This window comes from Esox lucius, chromosome 22, assembly GCF_011004845.1.
Source record: "Esox lucius isolate fEsoLuc1 chromosome 22, fEsoLuc1.pri, whole genome shotgun sequence".
Lineage (NCBI taxonomy): Eukaryota > Metazoa > Chordata > Actinopteri > Esociformes > Esocidae > Esox > Esox lucius.
In genome coordinates this window covers 14,019,826-14,036,865 of record NC_047590.1, presented here as the reverse complement: position 1 = coordinate 14,036,865, position 17,040 = coordinate 14,019,826, and the positions used below count along the sequence as shown (strand labels likewise).

At 45.8% G+C, this 17,040-nt stretch overlaps 1 protein-coding gene across 11 annotated transcripts in view; it reads left to right on the top strand.

Annotated features, from left to right (window-relative positions):
• The window catches only part of LOC105023134 (microtubule-associated protein 2), a 51,341-nt gene that overhangs the window by 4,451 nt on the left and 29,850 nt on the right, over positions 1–17,040 (top strand). For 10 of the 11 annotated variants that reach the window (XM_034289649.1, XM_034289644.1, XM_034289648.1 and 7 more), the window contains exon 2: positions 14,043–14,114. The gene's annotated coding sequence lies outside the window, so the exon portion shown is untranslated. Of the gene's footprint in view, positions 1–13,750; positions 13,921–14,042; positions 14,115–17,040 lie in introns of those variants that run through there. The other variant, XM_034289642.1, reaches the window with a different exon arrangement.

The window sequence follows — 17,040 nt, the reverse complement described above, 5'->3', positions numbered from 1 at the left end:
TGACCCCTGATCTAGTGTTGGGGGGGGGGGCCTGTCTAAACCACTAATGAGGCTAACTACCAGGGTCTAATGCCAGGCGCTTTTCAGTTAACATTAGCTTGCTGTTAGCCTAGCGTAGCCGTGCAGCCCTAATGGCTTCCAGATGTAGGATGGTAACAGTGCCGCTTGTTTTCGCTAACCTTTTGCAAACAGTTCACTGACAGCAGTAAATATCCTTCTTGGGCGGGATGTGGAAATAAGCTAGCAGCTATAACAGTGAATGAACCCCTTTGTTGGTCGTCCACTACATTGCTAGCTCGCCACTTAACTTCTGTCAGGTTTCGCAGTCACTTGTTAGGAGGAAGTGTCATAGATTTCTTGTGTGCGTGAATTCGTTTTTTTGGCTTTACAATGGAAACCATTGTGATTCCCCAAGCATTCGTAGCAAACGGCTGTCCGGAGCTTCTTAAAACCACTGGAAGAACTGCCAGCATGGTGTGCGCGGACATACATATGAGTTAACGCGACAGATGTGCGTGCCTCTGTGTGCGTCTGTGAGGGAAGCCCTAATTCAGTGGAACTGAATAGAGAGTCCACGAATAAGCTATTGTGAAACAGATCCAGATGGAATAATGTAAATGCCATGCAATACAAAATTACAAGTATTCTTTGAACATTTGTATGTGCGTGTGTGCGCAGTCCAGGAGTGCTAACTATGCAGTCGGTGGAACCTGCTAGGACTTATTGTCTAAACACTCTAACACACCGCGTCCCACACTATAATCTTGGAACTAGGCAACCTTGTTAATAGTATTGAATCAATTTGGGGCACGAAATACATGTTCAGTTGGATTTGGACAGAGGTCTTCCACGCCGTGACCCCAGTCAGACTCATGCTCTCATCCTGGCGCTAGATTTGTGTTGCAACCTTATTAGTAATAATACGACAATCAGCCCTCCAGTGTGTATGTGTGGCTCCCAGAGCTACAGCCCCTTGGTCTCTTTAAAGGGTTCACTGCCTGGAGCCCCGGGGGTCTCACAAGGGCCTCCCTCACCACGGAAACCCCTGCCATGGAAACCAGCTCTGCAATGGAATGAGCCCTCTGAGGCTTGCTGGATCTATAGGGTCTCTGTGAATCACTGTCCCTACTGTTTATATGGGGTCATGGGGTAGAGAGATTGCCACACAGCTGGCTGCCCCAAAACACATGAACAGCCGAAGCATATTCTTTACTTTACCCTACTGGCATTGCTCATTGGTAGTTGAAAGTGGTACTCATCTTGACTATGTCCTCGTTAGACTATACGCAGTATTACTTAGTGTTAAATACAGTTTCAGTCTCACGGTAGGTTTAGAGCTCAGGAATTCCCTTACTGAAACGGATGTGTTTTCTCATCAAGCGGGCTCTTCTGGCCGTTACCATGGTGATTCAGAAGTGAAAGAATGTCTGCATCTAACTGAATTCCAATGTAGCAATGTCAGTGCCCTCTGTGAGTTTGGAGCTCCAGGGATTTCCACTGTAACTAGTTGCAGTGCAAGCTATTACTTGCGTTTAAGGACAGACGCTGTTTAGGGCGTAGGTCAGACGGGGTCACCTATAGAATAAGAGGTCATCCCTGAGGGCATTGAGTTGGTGAGTGCTTACAGTAAGGAGCTGGGCCTAGATGTCTGTGTGTCAGTGTATGTGTGTATGAGGAGGGGCTGTTCTTCCTCCGTTTTAACGCGACGTAGCCTCATTATTTTCTGTGTTATAAATCCCAGCAGATCCCCACAAGGGTCATTAGCTTTATTCCCTGGCCTTCCCTTCATAAACAGAAGTGTGGGAATTTCTTTCCCAGGGCGGCCGAACGCAGTGCTGCTATTCTTCTCAAGACCCACAACAGCAACGATGACTGTGGTGTTGATCTGCTTTTCATTTAGATAGGCTAAGTAAAGCTGAGGCTTCCACTGCTATCCTTTAAATGTTGTGTGTAATCATTAGCTGTGAGAGAGTGGAGATCACTTGTCTGGGATGGGATGCACTTGTGCCTTCCCCGGGGTGTTGTTGGTGTCTGGGCCCCAACTGCATGACTCAGCATAATGTCCTGGGGTTGAATTCAATGACACATGACGTTAAAAGAAAAATGCGATGAATGAATCTGCCCTGATCCCTTTATCCTACATGATAATCAGTCACATCTGTTCAAAATAAGAGATTTCTATCAGGACACTGAATTATGTCTTGGTCTATTGAACAGGATTCCGAGGCTTCCGGAAAGATTTTGACTTAAGTGTTTTTGAACAAGAGGGATAGCCAATCGCGGAGATATCCCCACGGGAACAGCCAAACTGCCATCTGCCTTTGCATTGGTCATATCGTAGAGACAGAGATTCATTTACAGAGCCTATGGCTCTGGGCAGTCAGTTACATACAATGACACAGCATGTTTTCTGTCAGTGGTCACTGGGTTTTTCTATCCAGTATACCAAGGACATTCAAAGTCATTTTCTTTGTGGCATCTTAACTGCAAAATATCAAGATTTTGAAGGCTTTGGTGATATCAGTTTTGGTATCTGTCTAATGGAGCAGATATCCTGAAAAGCAGTTTGAAATGTATTCACAGAACAAGCAGTGTCTGTTGTCTGTGACATTGTTGGATTTGGTACAGCTCTCTGTCAGCTTCGATCTGCCACGCCCTAGCTCTGCCTCTATCTTTTGTGTGATGTTTCATAGTATGTGCGTTGACAGAGTAGGCTTCAAAGCAGCGCAGGCAGCTGCCGGTATGTCGCCTGATGTAATCAGGTTCCATGTCATATCTAGCCTGTAGCTAGCTAGCTTTGATGCCCATCTCCCAAGGTCGGTGTTGGCAGAAGATGTGGGTAGAGTACATACCGGTTGTTGTTTTGATGTTGCGTCACAGATTTGCAGCGCGCTCGCTGAGACTCTCCTACACTGTTTCTGAGGGGAGTGTGCTTTTAGGCTGAGGACCTATGAATGAAAGACTTTGGCAAAGCTAGGTTTTAATTGGTATGGGAAATGTAGCCTGGTCCAATATCTGTTTGTGCTGTAGTCAAATCCCACGCTAATTGGGATTGACTAAAGTGCTGTACAGCGCGTACAGATCGGGAACCAGGCTATTGTCTCGACATGGCTCTTCGTCCTTATCTAATTGATAAGCTGAAGGTTGGGACAGGATTGGAGTGTCCCTCAGCCCGCCTTTCTATTGAAGACTGTAGCTTTGACCAGGGCAACCACTACCAGTGCCACTCTCCAAGACCCCCCAGTCGCCACTCATTCTCATGCTAATCCCAGGGCCATCTGCTCCAGGCCTTGAGGGGCTGCACGTGACAGCCCTGTTACCCATTCCCCTTGCTCCCTGGTAGGGGTACTCTCCCCAGGGTCCCCCCTCCTTTCACCCTCATCCACTCCAAAGTAAGATTACGACAAACACCCACACACAGCCTCCAATGTCACCGCGGGGTCAAATTCCCTTTCTCCCAAAGCGGATGACCCCACTACAATGGACCTATGTTTCAGGTTAACCCCTCACAATACTGGGACTTCACAGCTACACCAGCTAATAATGACCCTCTCCCGTCTAACCTGCTTAGCATCGTTAGCCGCAATGTTAGCAAGGCCATTAGAAAGTAATTGGTTTGAGGTACTGCTTCTTGCTTTAATGTGAGTTGCACTCCCGCCTGTTTGGAGTGCTCATGCTTTTTTATCTAATCTCTTTGTGTACATGACCACTAAGGCTATGGTGTAAATAAATATATAAATACACTTGTTTACCAGACGCTTTTATTTACTTTATAGCCTAGCTATCTGGATGAGGGATTTGTTTTTATTGATTCAAACTTGTATGTTCCCAACCAAGGCCTGCCATTTCCTGTGTGGAGAGACCAGTGACACCAGACGTGAACTCAGCTTGATTCAAAACATGAAGGAAAGAGCTTTGGATGTAACCCTATTTATCTGCATTTCTATCAACGCCAGTGAAACCCTACACTGTCACACACACACACACACACACACACATATACACAGAGCCCCCGTCGGGTGTATCCAGAGTTAGGTCAATGTGATAGAATCAGACACGAGAGTTCATTTTTAGTGCAGGTGTCCCTCTGTGGCTGTGACACATTACCAGCTGTCTGTCTCTCCGAAGGTGGTTGTCGCAAAGTAGATGCTTTTTAAAAAAATACAAAAAAATGTAAACTTATGGCCCTGCTTTCTTTAGGTCATCTTGATAACAACATGTTTTTATGTAATAGCTTAAGGTCAGTGATGAGGGGTAATAAAGGTAAGAAATGTCATTACATATTCAGTAAGTCATTCTTCTGTAGATAGTGCAGAGGATGTGTCACTGTTTTGGCATTGGGATGTGCTTCCTTGAGCCTAGGAGAGATAGCATCGACAGAGACAATGAAGGAGTCACTCTTTAATAACTGTCCTTGTTTACTCTCACACCTACCTTCTTCTCCCTCCCCTTCTACTTTTCTGTCAGTCTGTTTGTTTCCCCCTTCCTGTATCTCTCTTTTCATCCCTCCATCAATTCCTTCACCTAGGATTGACATTCCAATGTTAACCAGAACACCAGAGTGTTTTGTTTTCCAATTTGCTCGATCAATCAGAAAAATCACAAATCGTCTGTAAACAAATCATTATAACAGCGGTGTGTTGGGTCTGAAATAAACCTGATTTTGATATATGGTAGCCATGGTGACAGGCTCGTTCGGTTGCATAGAAACAAAGTTTGGCGTAGGCTTGTCCAGTTGGTCAACAATGCCGACTCGTTATGGAAGCGGACAACCAGCACACACACCATCTATGTAGATGACAAATATTGTGTTTTGTTAATATTCTATTAAAATAAAACTGATTGTAGCTTCTAGTAGCTTCGTATACTGTCCAGACTTGTGATTGGCTCTGAAGAGTGACCTTACCCCTGGCCCACTTGAGTCCAGGAAGTGATAAGGCTAAAAATACTTTTGCTCAACACACGGACACACTGGAACTATGTAGGATTGCTGTCATATTCCATCTAGCCTTGCCTGTAGATCTTCATATCTGCTTCCTCCCAGGAAGTGGAAAAACCTATAGCCTCTCACTCTTAAATTATTTATTAATACACACTGCTCACTTCAAGGTAAAACTATTATCCAGTGGTCTGGTCTCGGTGGTAAAGGGGGATTTCCTTGACCATCAATCAAGGAAGGATGTGGCAGCAAATATTTTGCTAAATGAATTACTTGCCTGTTATTGGAAAAAGTAGGGAATGGTAGTTTTGTTTGTTGCTGAACATTACTTTATAGTCACTTTGTGTCTGGGTTGTAACTAGTTTGGCACTCAGGTGCTCTTAAAAAGGAGAAATGAAGCTGTCATTTTGTGTTTTGGTTGCTGGGACTGTGATGTTGTTGTTTTTCTGCACGTCACTTTGACATGGTAACGTCTTAGTTCTGGTCATGGACTGACACACATCGATCCGGTGCTGAGATTTGGTCGTGTACAAAGCTTGTTTATGTGTTTTCTGGGTTTACACCATGATGTGCTTGTGCAATATCCTCTCCAAGGCAGTAAAAGCCCTTCACGGCTGCCTCTCCGGGCTCCGTCGGCTGGGCTGATGACTTCCAGAGACTTCCGCTCCTCTCACTTACAGGGTGACACACGCGTCCTCAGCGTGCTGGGTCGCTGATCCGTGATCCGCTAGACCTCAAACACCCTTCCCTAATGAGCCGAAGGCTGAAGAGCGGAATCCCACCTTTCTAGTTGTATTGTGGTCCCTCTACCAGTAGGGTCCCGAATGTGTCCACAGGTAACCAGGTCTCTGTGCTTCCTGTCTGGGTACTAATGAGAACCAGATGAGGCCGCGGGAGAGCGCTATGGAGGAGCCCAACAGGAGAGACTTAGAGGAGACAACATGAAAACATGCCTCGTGCAAACTGCACCACTAACCCCAGTCTCAACACGTGGCCCATCCTTCTAGGCTACATTTGGGTTAATAACATGCATGTGCAGCCAATTGTTTCTCTGTAGTTTTGTTTTGTTTTGGGGGGGGGGGGTTGCTTTTATTGAGCCGCATAAGCTGCTCTTTTATGAAAGATTGTGTTCTTCTGGGTATAGTGACAACTGACCATACCTGCATCACACGTAGACTAAAGTCACTATTACTGTTCTCCCGCTGCAGGGTGAGGGGGGGAGTGAGGAGGGGGGGGTTGGTGAGTCATCAGTGCTGCAGCTGTTCTGGGGTAGTCTCAGTTAAACTAAGCTGTCCTGAGAAGCACCAAGCAGACTGAACCGGAGTCAGTCCCTGTGAGACCGCTCCAGGACAGTTTGAAGTCCAATGTGAATTTTAAGGATCGAGAACGAGCGGACCTTGCCATGTTTCTCTGTGAGAAAGTGATGCCGGCTTTTTTTTTCCCCCACTGGCCGCACTTGGCTTCCCCGAGTCGGTGAGTAATGTGGGATTTGACGGTAGCCTGTGTTTTAGCTCAGCACCAGGGTGTAGGGAGCCCTTCAAAGCCTGTGGGCTGCACCCTGTGGTCGCCGTGAAACGTGCATGCACACACTCCAGCGCACATACGCGTGAAACACATCACACGCGCACAAGCGGCAGTGCAAAAAAACCTGGCGTGGGCACAGACATGCACGCCGGCCAGCACAGCATCCATGCGGTCAGGGACACGCCCTCACACGTATTACACTGACGGATGAAACTCCGTAAAACAAGTTGACGGCTCACTCACCCCTCCCTTACCGCCGTTTCCCACTCACACACATCGCCCGCTTCTTTTCAATCCTTCTAGCCTTCCATATCACTCGGCATCTATAATAAACAGGCCTCTCTGAAGCATATTTCCCGTACAAGGAATTTCAAGCGTGCCGCTTGTTTCAGAGAGGAAATGGGGGAATAACCGAATGATAGAAAAGGAGGAGTACACGGAGACGACCTTTAGGCTCCTCGTCTGGCAGCTGACTCTAGCGTTCGTTGGTGGGAAAGTGAGCGGGAAAGTGAGCAAGCGATGGAGAGAGGGCGAAACAGAGCGAGACGGAGAGAAAAGAGAGAGGGAGAAGGGAAAGAAGGAGATAGAAAAATAGCGAGGGCAATAAAGAGATCGTTAGAACAGGAGAGGGAGAGAGATAAAGAGGGAGAAGAGAGAGACAGACGGATGTGTGTCTGCAGACCCCAGGGAGTCTGCACTGATGAGGGAGAGGATTACACGCTTGGTCAGGACTTTCCCATAATTCCATACAGTCTATGGGTCTCAGCCAGCCCTACAGTTAAATAAGAAACCAACCAGTGTCTACAGCACTGCTCAAGCTCTAGTGCCCCTATGAAGTGAATGAACTGCCATTTGGGAGTCAACCAGGATGATTTTGGCAACAGTAGGTCTTGTCAGCGTGGCTCTAGATTTGTGTTAACTGCTTCTCCCCATGTGCTTGGCCAATGGGTGTTTTTCTGTTTGTTCTTGGCTAGAAACAGGTTCAACACTGCATATTCTCAGAGGGTTTTGGGAAAGGTGGACTTAAGAGTTGTTTTTCTTGTCGACTGTTTATGGATGCAGCAGAACAAGACACCTTTTGGCCACTTGCAATATTCGAGAGCTCTTGAAACCCACTCAAGTGGAGACAAAATATAATGTTCTACCACATGGCGCTGCTCCTTAAATAGGTTGGCATTATGGGCCTGGAGTGACACTGGAGCTGTTAAACAGGGCTGTTATACAAAGACGTGGGCGTTTATCTGGAGGATCTGCATGCATCTAGCCACAGGGGGCTGGGTACTCAGTTTGGATCACATCCTTACCTCAACAAACTGAATGTGCACACAGCATTGTCCCAGAGATTGAAACAAGTCAGGCCAACGTTCAGTATTTGTTGTGGTGTGCTTCTGTTAATCTAACAAGAAACCAGGCAAGCCTTGTTCAGCCGGCCTGCAATCGAAAATGTTGCCACCTCAAGATCTGATCACCCACGTGAAAGACTGTGGTGTTAACCAGTACACCACAGAGCTGTAGATTAGCTGGGAGTCAGTATAGCCTCTTTTCTCTATCCTGAACAAATCCTCTTTTGCCACTGGTCGTTTTAATAGTTAATTGGCAATTAGCAGCTATGTATTGCATTTGCCACTGGCCGTTTTAACCATGTATAAGCCAGTAATAAGCTTTACCGGTATCTACTAACTTACTGGAATAGCCATAAGAATTGAGCAATTGCTAGCGAGACTGCCAGAGCTATTTCATTTCATGGCATAATAACGTACTTTTTCTTTAATGGCAAAACAACATGCCCATTTATACAATAACTATGAATAAAGGCGACGATAACTAATATTTTCATCAAGTGAAAAGACGAGAGAATTGTGGAATCTAACAGAAATAATTAATAAATGTCATTTCTTTCAATAGATTCAAACCTAGGTCTTCCACATGAGAGGCATGGTCTTTAACCACTACGCCAAGGTATTACACGTTTCAGCAGTCGCTAGACTCCATTGAGCATTGTGTAAAACTGACTAACGTTTCTTATTAAGTTTACCTCCACCACAAATAGCGTCTATGAACTGTATTGCTTTTGCCACTGGCCGATTTAACAGCTTATTAGCCAGTAATAGGCTTACTAATATCTACTAACTACTCTGAATAATCACAAGAATTGAGCAATTGCTAGCGAGACTGAAGATGAACTATTCCATGCCAGAAACAGTCGCAATATATCCATACACAGTTTCAGGTTTCGGTTTTAGCCAGCTCCGTTTTCGCCAATACGGAATAACTCACAATGCGTACTTTGCTTAGCCCGCGGGGAGATACGAACTCGGGATCTATAGCAGATGCGTCACTAGGATCACAATACATTCGGGGCTTAGCACACCCTCCCGCCCAGCCCAGGACAGAAAGTACAGGGATTTGAATGTACATACGGAAAATTCCGATGTACACGCCAGTGGCGTATGAGTCTACATTGTCATAATGCACGATCGGAATTATAGATATATAGACCTGTGGCAATTTTTTTATAATAATTTTTTTTGGTCTGTTTGAGATCCGGGGCTTTTCATATAAGATCCGTGGCTATAGCCCCGGACGCCCAGGGCTAACGACGCCACTGATCTATAGTTCGCAAGTCCGCTTCTCTAACCACCACGCTATTTAACAAGGGGCAGTTAGTCACTCACTCAGTAAGAGACTTTAAATCTTCTTAGCCAGCTCCGCTTATGCGGTCCGGCAAAAATCAAATTCGATAAAAAAAAAAAAAAGATCATTTGAACTCATCCTTATTTTGTACAAATTGCAATGTAGTTTTTAGTCATCCAATTGGCATCAGAGGGTGGCTTGGAGTTATCCCTATGTAGTAAATAAGCCGGTGATATCCAGCCTAAACAAAGCCTTGACAAGCTGTAGTCTGCATTGAGGAGGAAGGAAATGAAGGACGCTCCTTTTACTAGGTAATCCTATTGAGCCTTAATGTCTCGCCTGGCCAGTGACCATGGCTAATGACAATGTTAGTTAATATCCAGGCCGGTGTCTTAACTTTTGGACGTTCATTGTCGCAACATATTATGAGGTGTCCCTTTTGATTTCCTCATCCACAGGCTGATGTATGGGACAGAAGTCTCTAGTAAGCGGGCATACATTAACATTGTCGTGATAACATAGTTCCGAGATGGCAATGAAGGGATTCTGAACCGTTGGATTTTCAGTTGAATGCTTAGAATTGAAATAGAATGGCAATTTACCAGGATCTCTGTGGTCACCAGACCATTTTCCTACCCTCCAGCCCAATGCAGTTTACATTGGAATCAAAAGAGAATCCATAAAGTAGCCTTGGTGCCCGGCTGAGCTTCCACTGCAGATGCCATGTTGGTCATTGGGGTTTCTGTGGCACTGTGTGGTCCTGTTAGGCTTTATATGGTCATATTACCCGGAAAGATAGCCCTCATGTGCTGCCAGAAATTGCCAGTAAAGCAGCTGGTGTCGCTTTAAATGGAGGAATGGTGGAATGGAGGACAGACTCAACCCCACAGGTGAGGGGGGGTTGTTTGACAATGTGAATAAACAGGGTGTTAGTATTTAAGAGGATAAGGGGCATACTGTAAACTGAATGGATAAGACAGCTCCCTTAACATCAGATACCTACCACTCCTAAACAATGTCCAGCAATGTAAACAATTGGCTGTGAAATAGGATCAAATTAGTAGATTTGATCAAATAAGCAAGCATACGTTCCTCACTGCTTTTGTGCTGTCTTTGCTTCACAAAAAGAGAGTTTAGTCCACAATAAAAACTGTGATTAAATTAATATGATCACATTTTATTGAGACTTTGTGATCCACTCCAACCAGATTATAGCATTGACTTCAGCTAGCCTGTCCTAATGACTGTTTCTGGTAAGGAGTTATCCAAAAATCCTGCCCCAGAAATCACCACTGCACCCTCCCATCCTGCCAATGGGATTACCTTTTAATTTGAGATTAGTTTGTGGCTCAGCAATGAGATTTGAGCCCCCTAATAGACTCCTGGACACCATCAAAATCCCTTTTTAGTTTGTTTAGAGATGTTTCCTATGAGGTGCATATGAACAGATCAGCATTAGCTGAAGTACATTGAGGCTATGACAGGTAGCCTGTCACTAACCAGATGCTAACTATCTAACACACAGAGTCAGCTACCTTTTTAAAGTTGTGTTTATATAGGGATTAGGGGACCAGACGCTTCTTCCACAGTGCTGGAGAAATCTAGTTTGAAAACCTAATCTGCAGATGGTGTAGCCGGTCTCTGTCTTGTCTGTTGACAGTGTGGCAGCTACTTCCTCAGTGTCTGCTGAAAAAGATTAGCTGCTAGCTAACTCAAGAGGCACATGTCTTAGCATTAGCCCTTAGCTCAGCAGCAGGCTCTGATCATGTCTGGCATGGGTTTTTTGCCACATGTCTTAGTTGATCCATTTGCAGTCATTTAGATGACATTGTGCTCTTTCAGCTCATCACTAATATTACGGTATGATGAGGATGTTGGCGTTGAGTGCTGAGACGGTGACATTGTAATTGGGCCTGAAGGCTGGGATTTGTCCTGGTCCACTGTCGTGGTCTTGTATAATCACTTATTTTCATGACCTCCTCCCCTCTCTCCTTCACACTCATCCTTTCTCCTCCCTTCTGTTGGTCCATGCCAGTTGCTTGGCCATCACAACATTGCGGTGGAAATAGGATATGAGGGAGACATGGAGCTGGGCTTTAGTCTTTGGTCTGGCTTCTCATAGTCCACACCATTACCCTGGCCCTTCCCTCTGTTGTGGCTTGGGCAGAATCCATCCTCAGCTGTGTGGTGTGAGTCACCGTTTTCATGACCACCATGGTGAAGTAGTGCCTGTTAGAGCTGCTGATTCTATGCACAAACCTCAGAAATGGTGCTTCAGTTTGTGTTTGACAAACTCCTTCAGAAATAAATGGGCGCCAGAGTTTTTATTTAGCCACCTCCTTCAGAGATTGAGAGGTGCCACTGCATGAAGCGTACAAACTCAGTTTCTGTCAGAATCACCAGAAACCCAATAGTCTTAACTCGCAATGTACACTTACCACTCTCAGTGGTAGACAACATAACAGGCAGGAAACACTCAAAATGTGCATTCAATTAAAGGCAAATGGATAGTGAGCATGATAATAACATATGAGTAATGAATGTAGGATATTAATGGATTTTAAAGACGATGAACAGATGTAAAGCATCGGCATGTAGAGAGATGTGCAGCATTTCAGCTCTTTGGTTGATAGTTTGGAGTTTTGACATGGTTAGTATCATCTTACCAGAGTCTCCTAATTAGGACAGATGGCCGGTTGCTGAGAGCCATAGCCCGGGGAAAGAATATAACTGACCTGTACTGCCCATCTGCCAGCGGATCGTTTTTTTAACCGGGGGTGTCCGTGAGAAAGAGTGGTTGCAAGCAAGCGTCCTTGACCTGGAGTCGTGTAGGACCTCGATGTTGGTCAGCTGTCAGCCGATGAAACCATACTCCGGGCCTTGCAATGCTTTACAGTTCACCCCTGCAGCATGCAAGGTCAAATCAGACGGTAATGAGGTGGGGATGGACCCTCTGACAAATGCAGAAAGCTGGATCAGTATTGACTTTACCTCTTTTCAGCTGCCGCAATTAGTACATCGCTGTTGTGCCTTCTTGGTATTTCTGTGATGTCTTCCCACCTGAGTTTGTGGGTGTTGATGGTCCACAGGAATTTGAGTGACTCAGCCCAGCTAACAGCTGATGCTCTTCCACTACATCCATGGTTTTGTCTGTGTTGTTAATTTGGACCACATTAGCTCTTGTCAAAGCAACATGGACTCTCCCTGGTGTCCTCAGATACATTGATTGTGTCTGTGTGAGTGTGATTATCTTGTCAATGTCCTCACTGTGCCATAATAGTTTTCTTTTAAAGGTCCTGTTGCTTTATTATCTAGTCATTGAGAATGTAAGCAAGTTTCACGTGATCATGGCTTTGTACTTTTGAGCTAGTTACAGCTTTTCTAATTCCTTTTTTACCAGACCAGACTGCTGGTCAGTGGTCAAGAGCCTGACAAACTAGTACAATGGACTTTTGCCTAAAATGTGAAACATTTTCTCACAACAGACATACTGTAGTTGTCAATATGACTTCACCATGACTACCTTCCTGATTTGCTTGCTATGTCTTCACACCAGATCCTTCATCAAAACTGGGGGACAGTAACAGTTCTAACAGTTAGTCTTTTCCAGGCACACATTGGACCATTTTCTTAGTCTTTTCTTAGTTTCAGGAAAAAAATAATTTGAAAATATTCTAAACAATGTTTTATGAAGAAAATTTGGCCCCTTCTTGGGCATTTTAGTTTTTTTAGTGCGACCAAACCAAATGATTATCACTTCAACCTAGTGCCACAGATATGGCTTTAGAGCATAGCTCAAACATATTGGTTTAAGTATGAGCAATGCAGGTTAGTTAACAATCCTATGTGATTCCAGTTTGAAAATACAATTTCTATTCGATAAGTCCTTTAGAAATGGATAGCATAGCAGACAGCTGCTTTTCAAACTGATCTGGCTGATGTCACAATGTTATACTGACAACAGGGCAGAAGCTCTACAGCAGAGGGGTCACTGCTTCCTGTTATAGGGTGTGAGGGTAGAGCGATGTCAGGGTTTCAACGCTGCTGCTGATTCAACAGTCGCCTCTTTCTCCTTCTGTGATCCTCCATTGCTGTTCTTTGTCTCCCTGCCGCTGCCAGCGCCCAGCCCAGCCTACAAATGAGCATAGGAACGGAGCGATTATTCAGCACTGGGCAAGCCCTGCGCCCTTTCTCATGCACACACACACACACAATTGTACAAACATGCACACGCACTTGCTTGTACACAAACTTGTGCGTATGCTCTTCAAGGACATGCTCTGTACGACATTGTGCTCTTTGACACGCACGATCGCACGTTTGTGGGCTCGGGAGACGCGCTGCTGATTCTGTGTTGATTCTTTTTTAAGGGGGGGGGGCGCTATCGATTGATGGAGCATTGGTAGGTGGTTCCTTACAGTGTAGAATACCGTGTCGATCTTCATCAGAGATGAAACGAGGCCCAAGGCGTTTAGATATTTTGATAAGGCTCTTTGTCCCCTTTATTGGATCTTTCATTGATCTGTCACTGATAACCCTCATTTCTACTTTGCGTATGCATTGGTTGGTTCACAAACCAGCTTGCACAAACACACACACACACACACACATTTAAATGCTGTATGTTAGCAATGGGGAGACTCCTCCTACTGCCCCCCTCCCCTTTTGCCTCCTCCTCCTCTTGGATGCAGCACCCCTCTCCAGCGTGCTCGCAGCTCAGGGTGTGTGCTTGTGTGTGTGTCTGCGGGGGAGTGCGAGCCTACGCTTCAGAGGCTGTGCTTTGGCTGGCATGTGAGGGAGTGTGTCTGTGTGCGCTCCTACCGGTGGGTGGAATGGTCTCTGTCACTGCGCTGGCCTGACCCAGTGCATCTCTCAACTTCCTAGTCCTACTCTTTCTCTTTCAACGCCCTCCCTCTCTTTCCCCCCTCTCTCTCTCTCTCTCCAGGACTCGCATCTGCCTCCTTCACCCTGATCACTGCAGACGGAAAGCAGAAAGATAGCCGCCCCACCTTGCAAGGTAAGGTGTGTGTGTGTGTGTTCTCCTAATGACGGCGTGTATGACACAGACTAGAGTGACTAGACAGAATGACAGATGTATCTATCATCAATGGAGACACACTATCTGTCTATGAGAAGCCCACGGCTCTTTGCTTTGCTCTTCCTCTGTCTCCCTTTCTGTGTGTCTCTCCTCATTGTTCTCATTGCCGGACACATCAGTAAAGAAATATTCTAGTGTTCTCGTCAGCCCTCTGATAAGCTGAATCGGTGCTTTCTGGACCGGACATATTTAGCATTTTGTTTGCAGGAAACAGGAGAAATGACCGTTAGCATTGATTGCTTGTTACATAATTGGTATGCAGTGAGTGTAAGAGTGGACTTCTAGCTTGTCATCATGTTTGTTTTTTTGAGAGACAGAATGACGGTGTTGTCTAGACGGTGTTGATTATTCAGGTGCTAGGAACGCCTGGTCGCCCGTCCTGCAATGTGCGTGCGTCATAGGATCCCTTTCCAATAGGCGCTGACTGCAATGATGAAGTATTTAGACTTTAGAACAATGGATTATAAGTGAACGAGATGCCGTCTCACTGGAATTGTCAGGCCATCTCCGAGTCCAAGGATGAGTTCTGCGTGTCGGTTGTTGCTCTGTGGGCTTCAGGCGGACCGCAAATCACATTTCACATGCTGACCACAATCGTCTCCCAACGATGGCGGCCTAACTAAGCCGTTCCACCCTGTATCACGTACCAATATGGTTTTCAATCTGTATTTACTCTGTTTGAGAGGAGTTTGCGGCAACAGTATTTTTGACGCACATTAGGGATGATGTAATGCTGGGCTCTTGTTTGTGTGTGTGTATGTGTGTCTGTGTGTGTTTGTGTGTGTCCCTTTTTGACACCACACGCACACGCACGCTCTCCCCAGCGGTACATGCAGAGCAACCAGGACAGGACATCTGTCACATCTCATCCCCTCTTCTCTCTCCCTCTGTCTCACTCCTCATTTCTCTTGCTCTTCTGTCCTCTGTCTCTCCACTCTACGTTTCCTCGTCCTCTCTCTCTCTCTCTCTCTCTCTCTCTCTCTCTCTCTCTCTCTCTCTCCTCTCTGTGGTGCCTGGAATGTTCTTAGACCATCTCTCTAGGAACAAACAGTAGTTGGGCTGTTGGATGCGCAAGGGGATGTGGGTGTCCTCCAGACACCCCTATTTGGGACACAAACTTGCCCCCACCCACCTTGATGACAGGCTCTGCTAATGGGGCAATGACCCGCTGTGTCCCTCTCTCACCGTACGCCAGCAGGGTGTTCTCAGTCAGGCAGGGGGCATGGTGCCAACCCTGATACCCTTGGAGGTGGGTAACTACATTTGTAGTGGTGGTTCGTTAACAGTTGTTGCCTTGCCAGGGAGCATTCATCTTACCGTGGATGCTGGCAGAGAGAGAGGTCGTTATGTTCTTGCGACAACATCTCTGAATATCAAAACCTCAGCTTGAATGCATCAGATACAGCAACCAGTATAAGCAAACAACACAAATCTGGTGCCGTGAATTGTCTGCAGGTCTGTTTGATTTACCCATTCACATTCTTCCTGTCAGTGTCTGACTTTAGCGTGACACAGCATTTTTGGGGACCGGTATGCATCTTTAAGTGGAGTAAAGGTCATTGAGGCCTTCTGTGTAGCTTTTTGGACTGCTGTACCACTCATACCTGCACTCTGTAAGAAGCACATCCTTGCCTCTGGGCCAGTTCTCCTCCACCTGGCAGTGTTTTACATAACATGAAGAGAAATGAGTCCAAGTCTGGACATGAGAGTATGTGGAAGTATCTGCACTTGTGGTGTGTGTTTGTGGTGTGTGTGTGTGTGTCTCTTTGTTTTGCCGTTGGGCGTTTTTGTTATTACCGTGGTATGGTGCCTTTACCAGTGGCCTGTGCTCCTATTCTGTGAGCTGGCTGTCAGAACAAGAACTTTTCAATCCATCACTGGCCTTCAGATCTTTCCCACTCCTGCCGCTCCAGAAGATGGAGGTAGAGTTTTTGGTGTATGTTTGGGGTGTGTGTGTGTGTGTGTGTTTGCTTTTGTGGGTGCGTTTGTGTGTGTGTGTGTGTGTGTTTGTTTAGCTCTGCTTCATGCCTCATTATTCATTCATGACTCTGTGATGGAAGAAGAGTTATTAGCTACAGTAGATCTTATCTGATCTCTAATGTGGAGGTGTTTAGCCTCCTCCACTGTCTATAAATTAACAAACTGATTACACAGCTTCTGCTGTTCGCTGAGAGACAATATGCTACAGTCACCAAAAATGACACTGCTTCTGTGGCACTGAACTATAATCAACTCAATGGTTTAAAAAAGAAATAAGGAAAAAAGAAGTCATTATCGGTTTTTCCATGTGTACACTAGTGGCACTAGTCTGTTGCTTGTTGTGCTAAGGATGTCCTTCAGCAATGTAATATCAATGTACAGTTGAACGCTCTTAATCAGAAATCTCTTTTGTAGTGGAAAATGTTTCTGCACCACAGGAAATGTAGATGAACGGCGTTCCGGCAACGCAACGCGCCTCTTTCGGGAACGCACTTCACGACGTAAATCTTAATCGCGAGTAGTGGACAATACCAAGCTAAAACTGACTTCCTGGATCCCCTCAGGGGTTGCTGAGTTTACAACGGAGGTGGGGGGGGGGGGGGGTTATGAACACAGTATTGGCAGCATTTCCCCTTTCGAGACTAGTACATTTTGACCAGCCAGCAGCCTGGCCACATACAGTATCTAACAACATTAATGTTTAAACCGTTGTTGCAGACGGATTTCTTCGCTGTGACAGCACCGGGTCAGTTGAAATCTAACATCTGTGCTTATGGATCCCCTTGTGAAGGTTTCATGAAGACGTGCAGCTGGCACTGTTTCCACCTGTTGGACTATTGTCGGCAGAGCATCAGTCGACTTACGC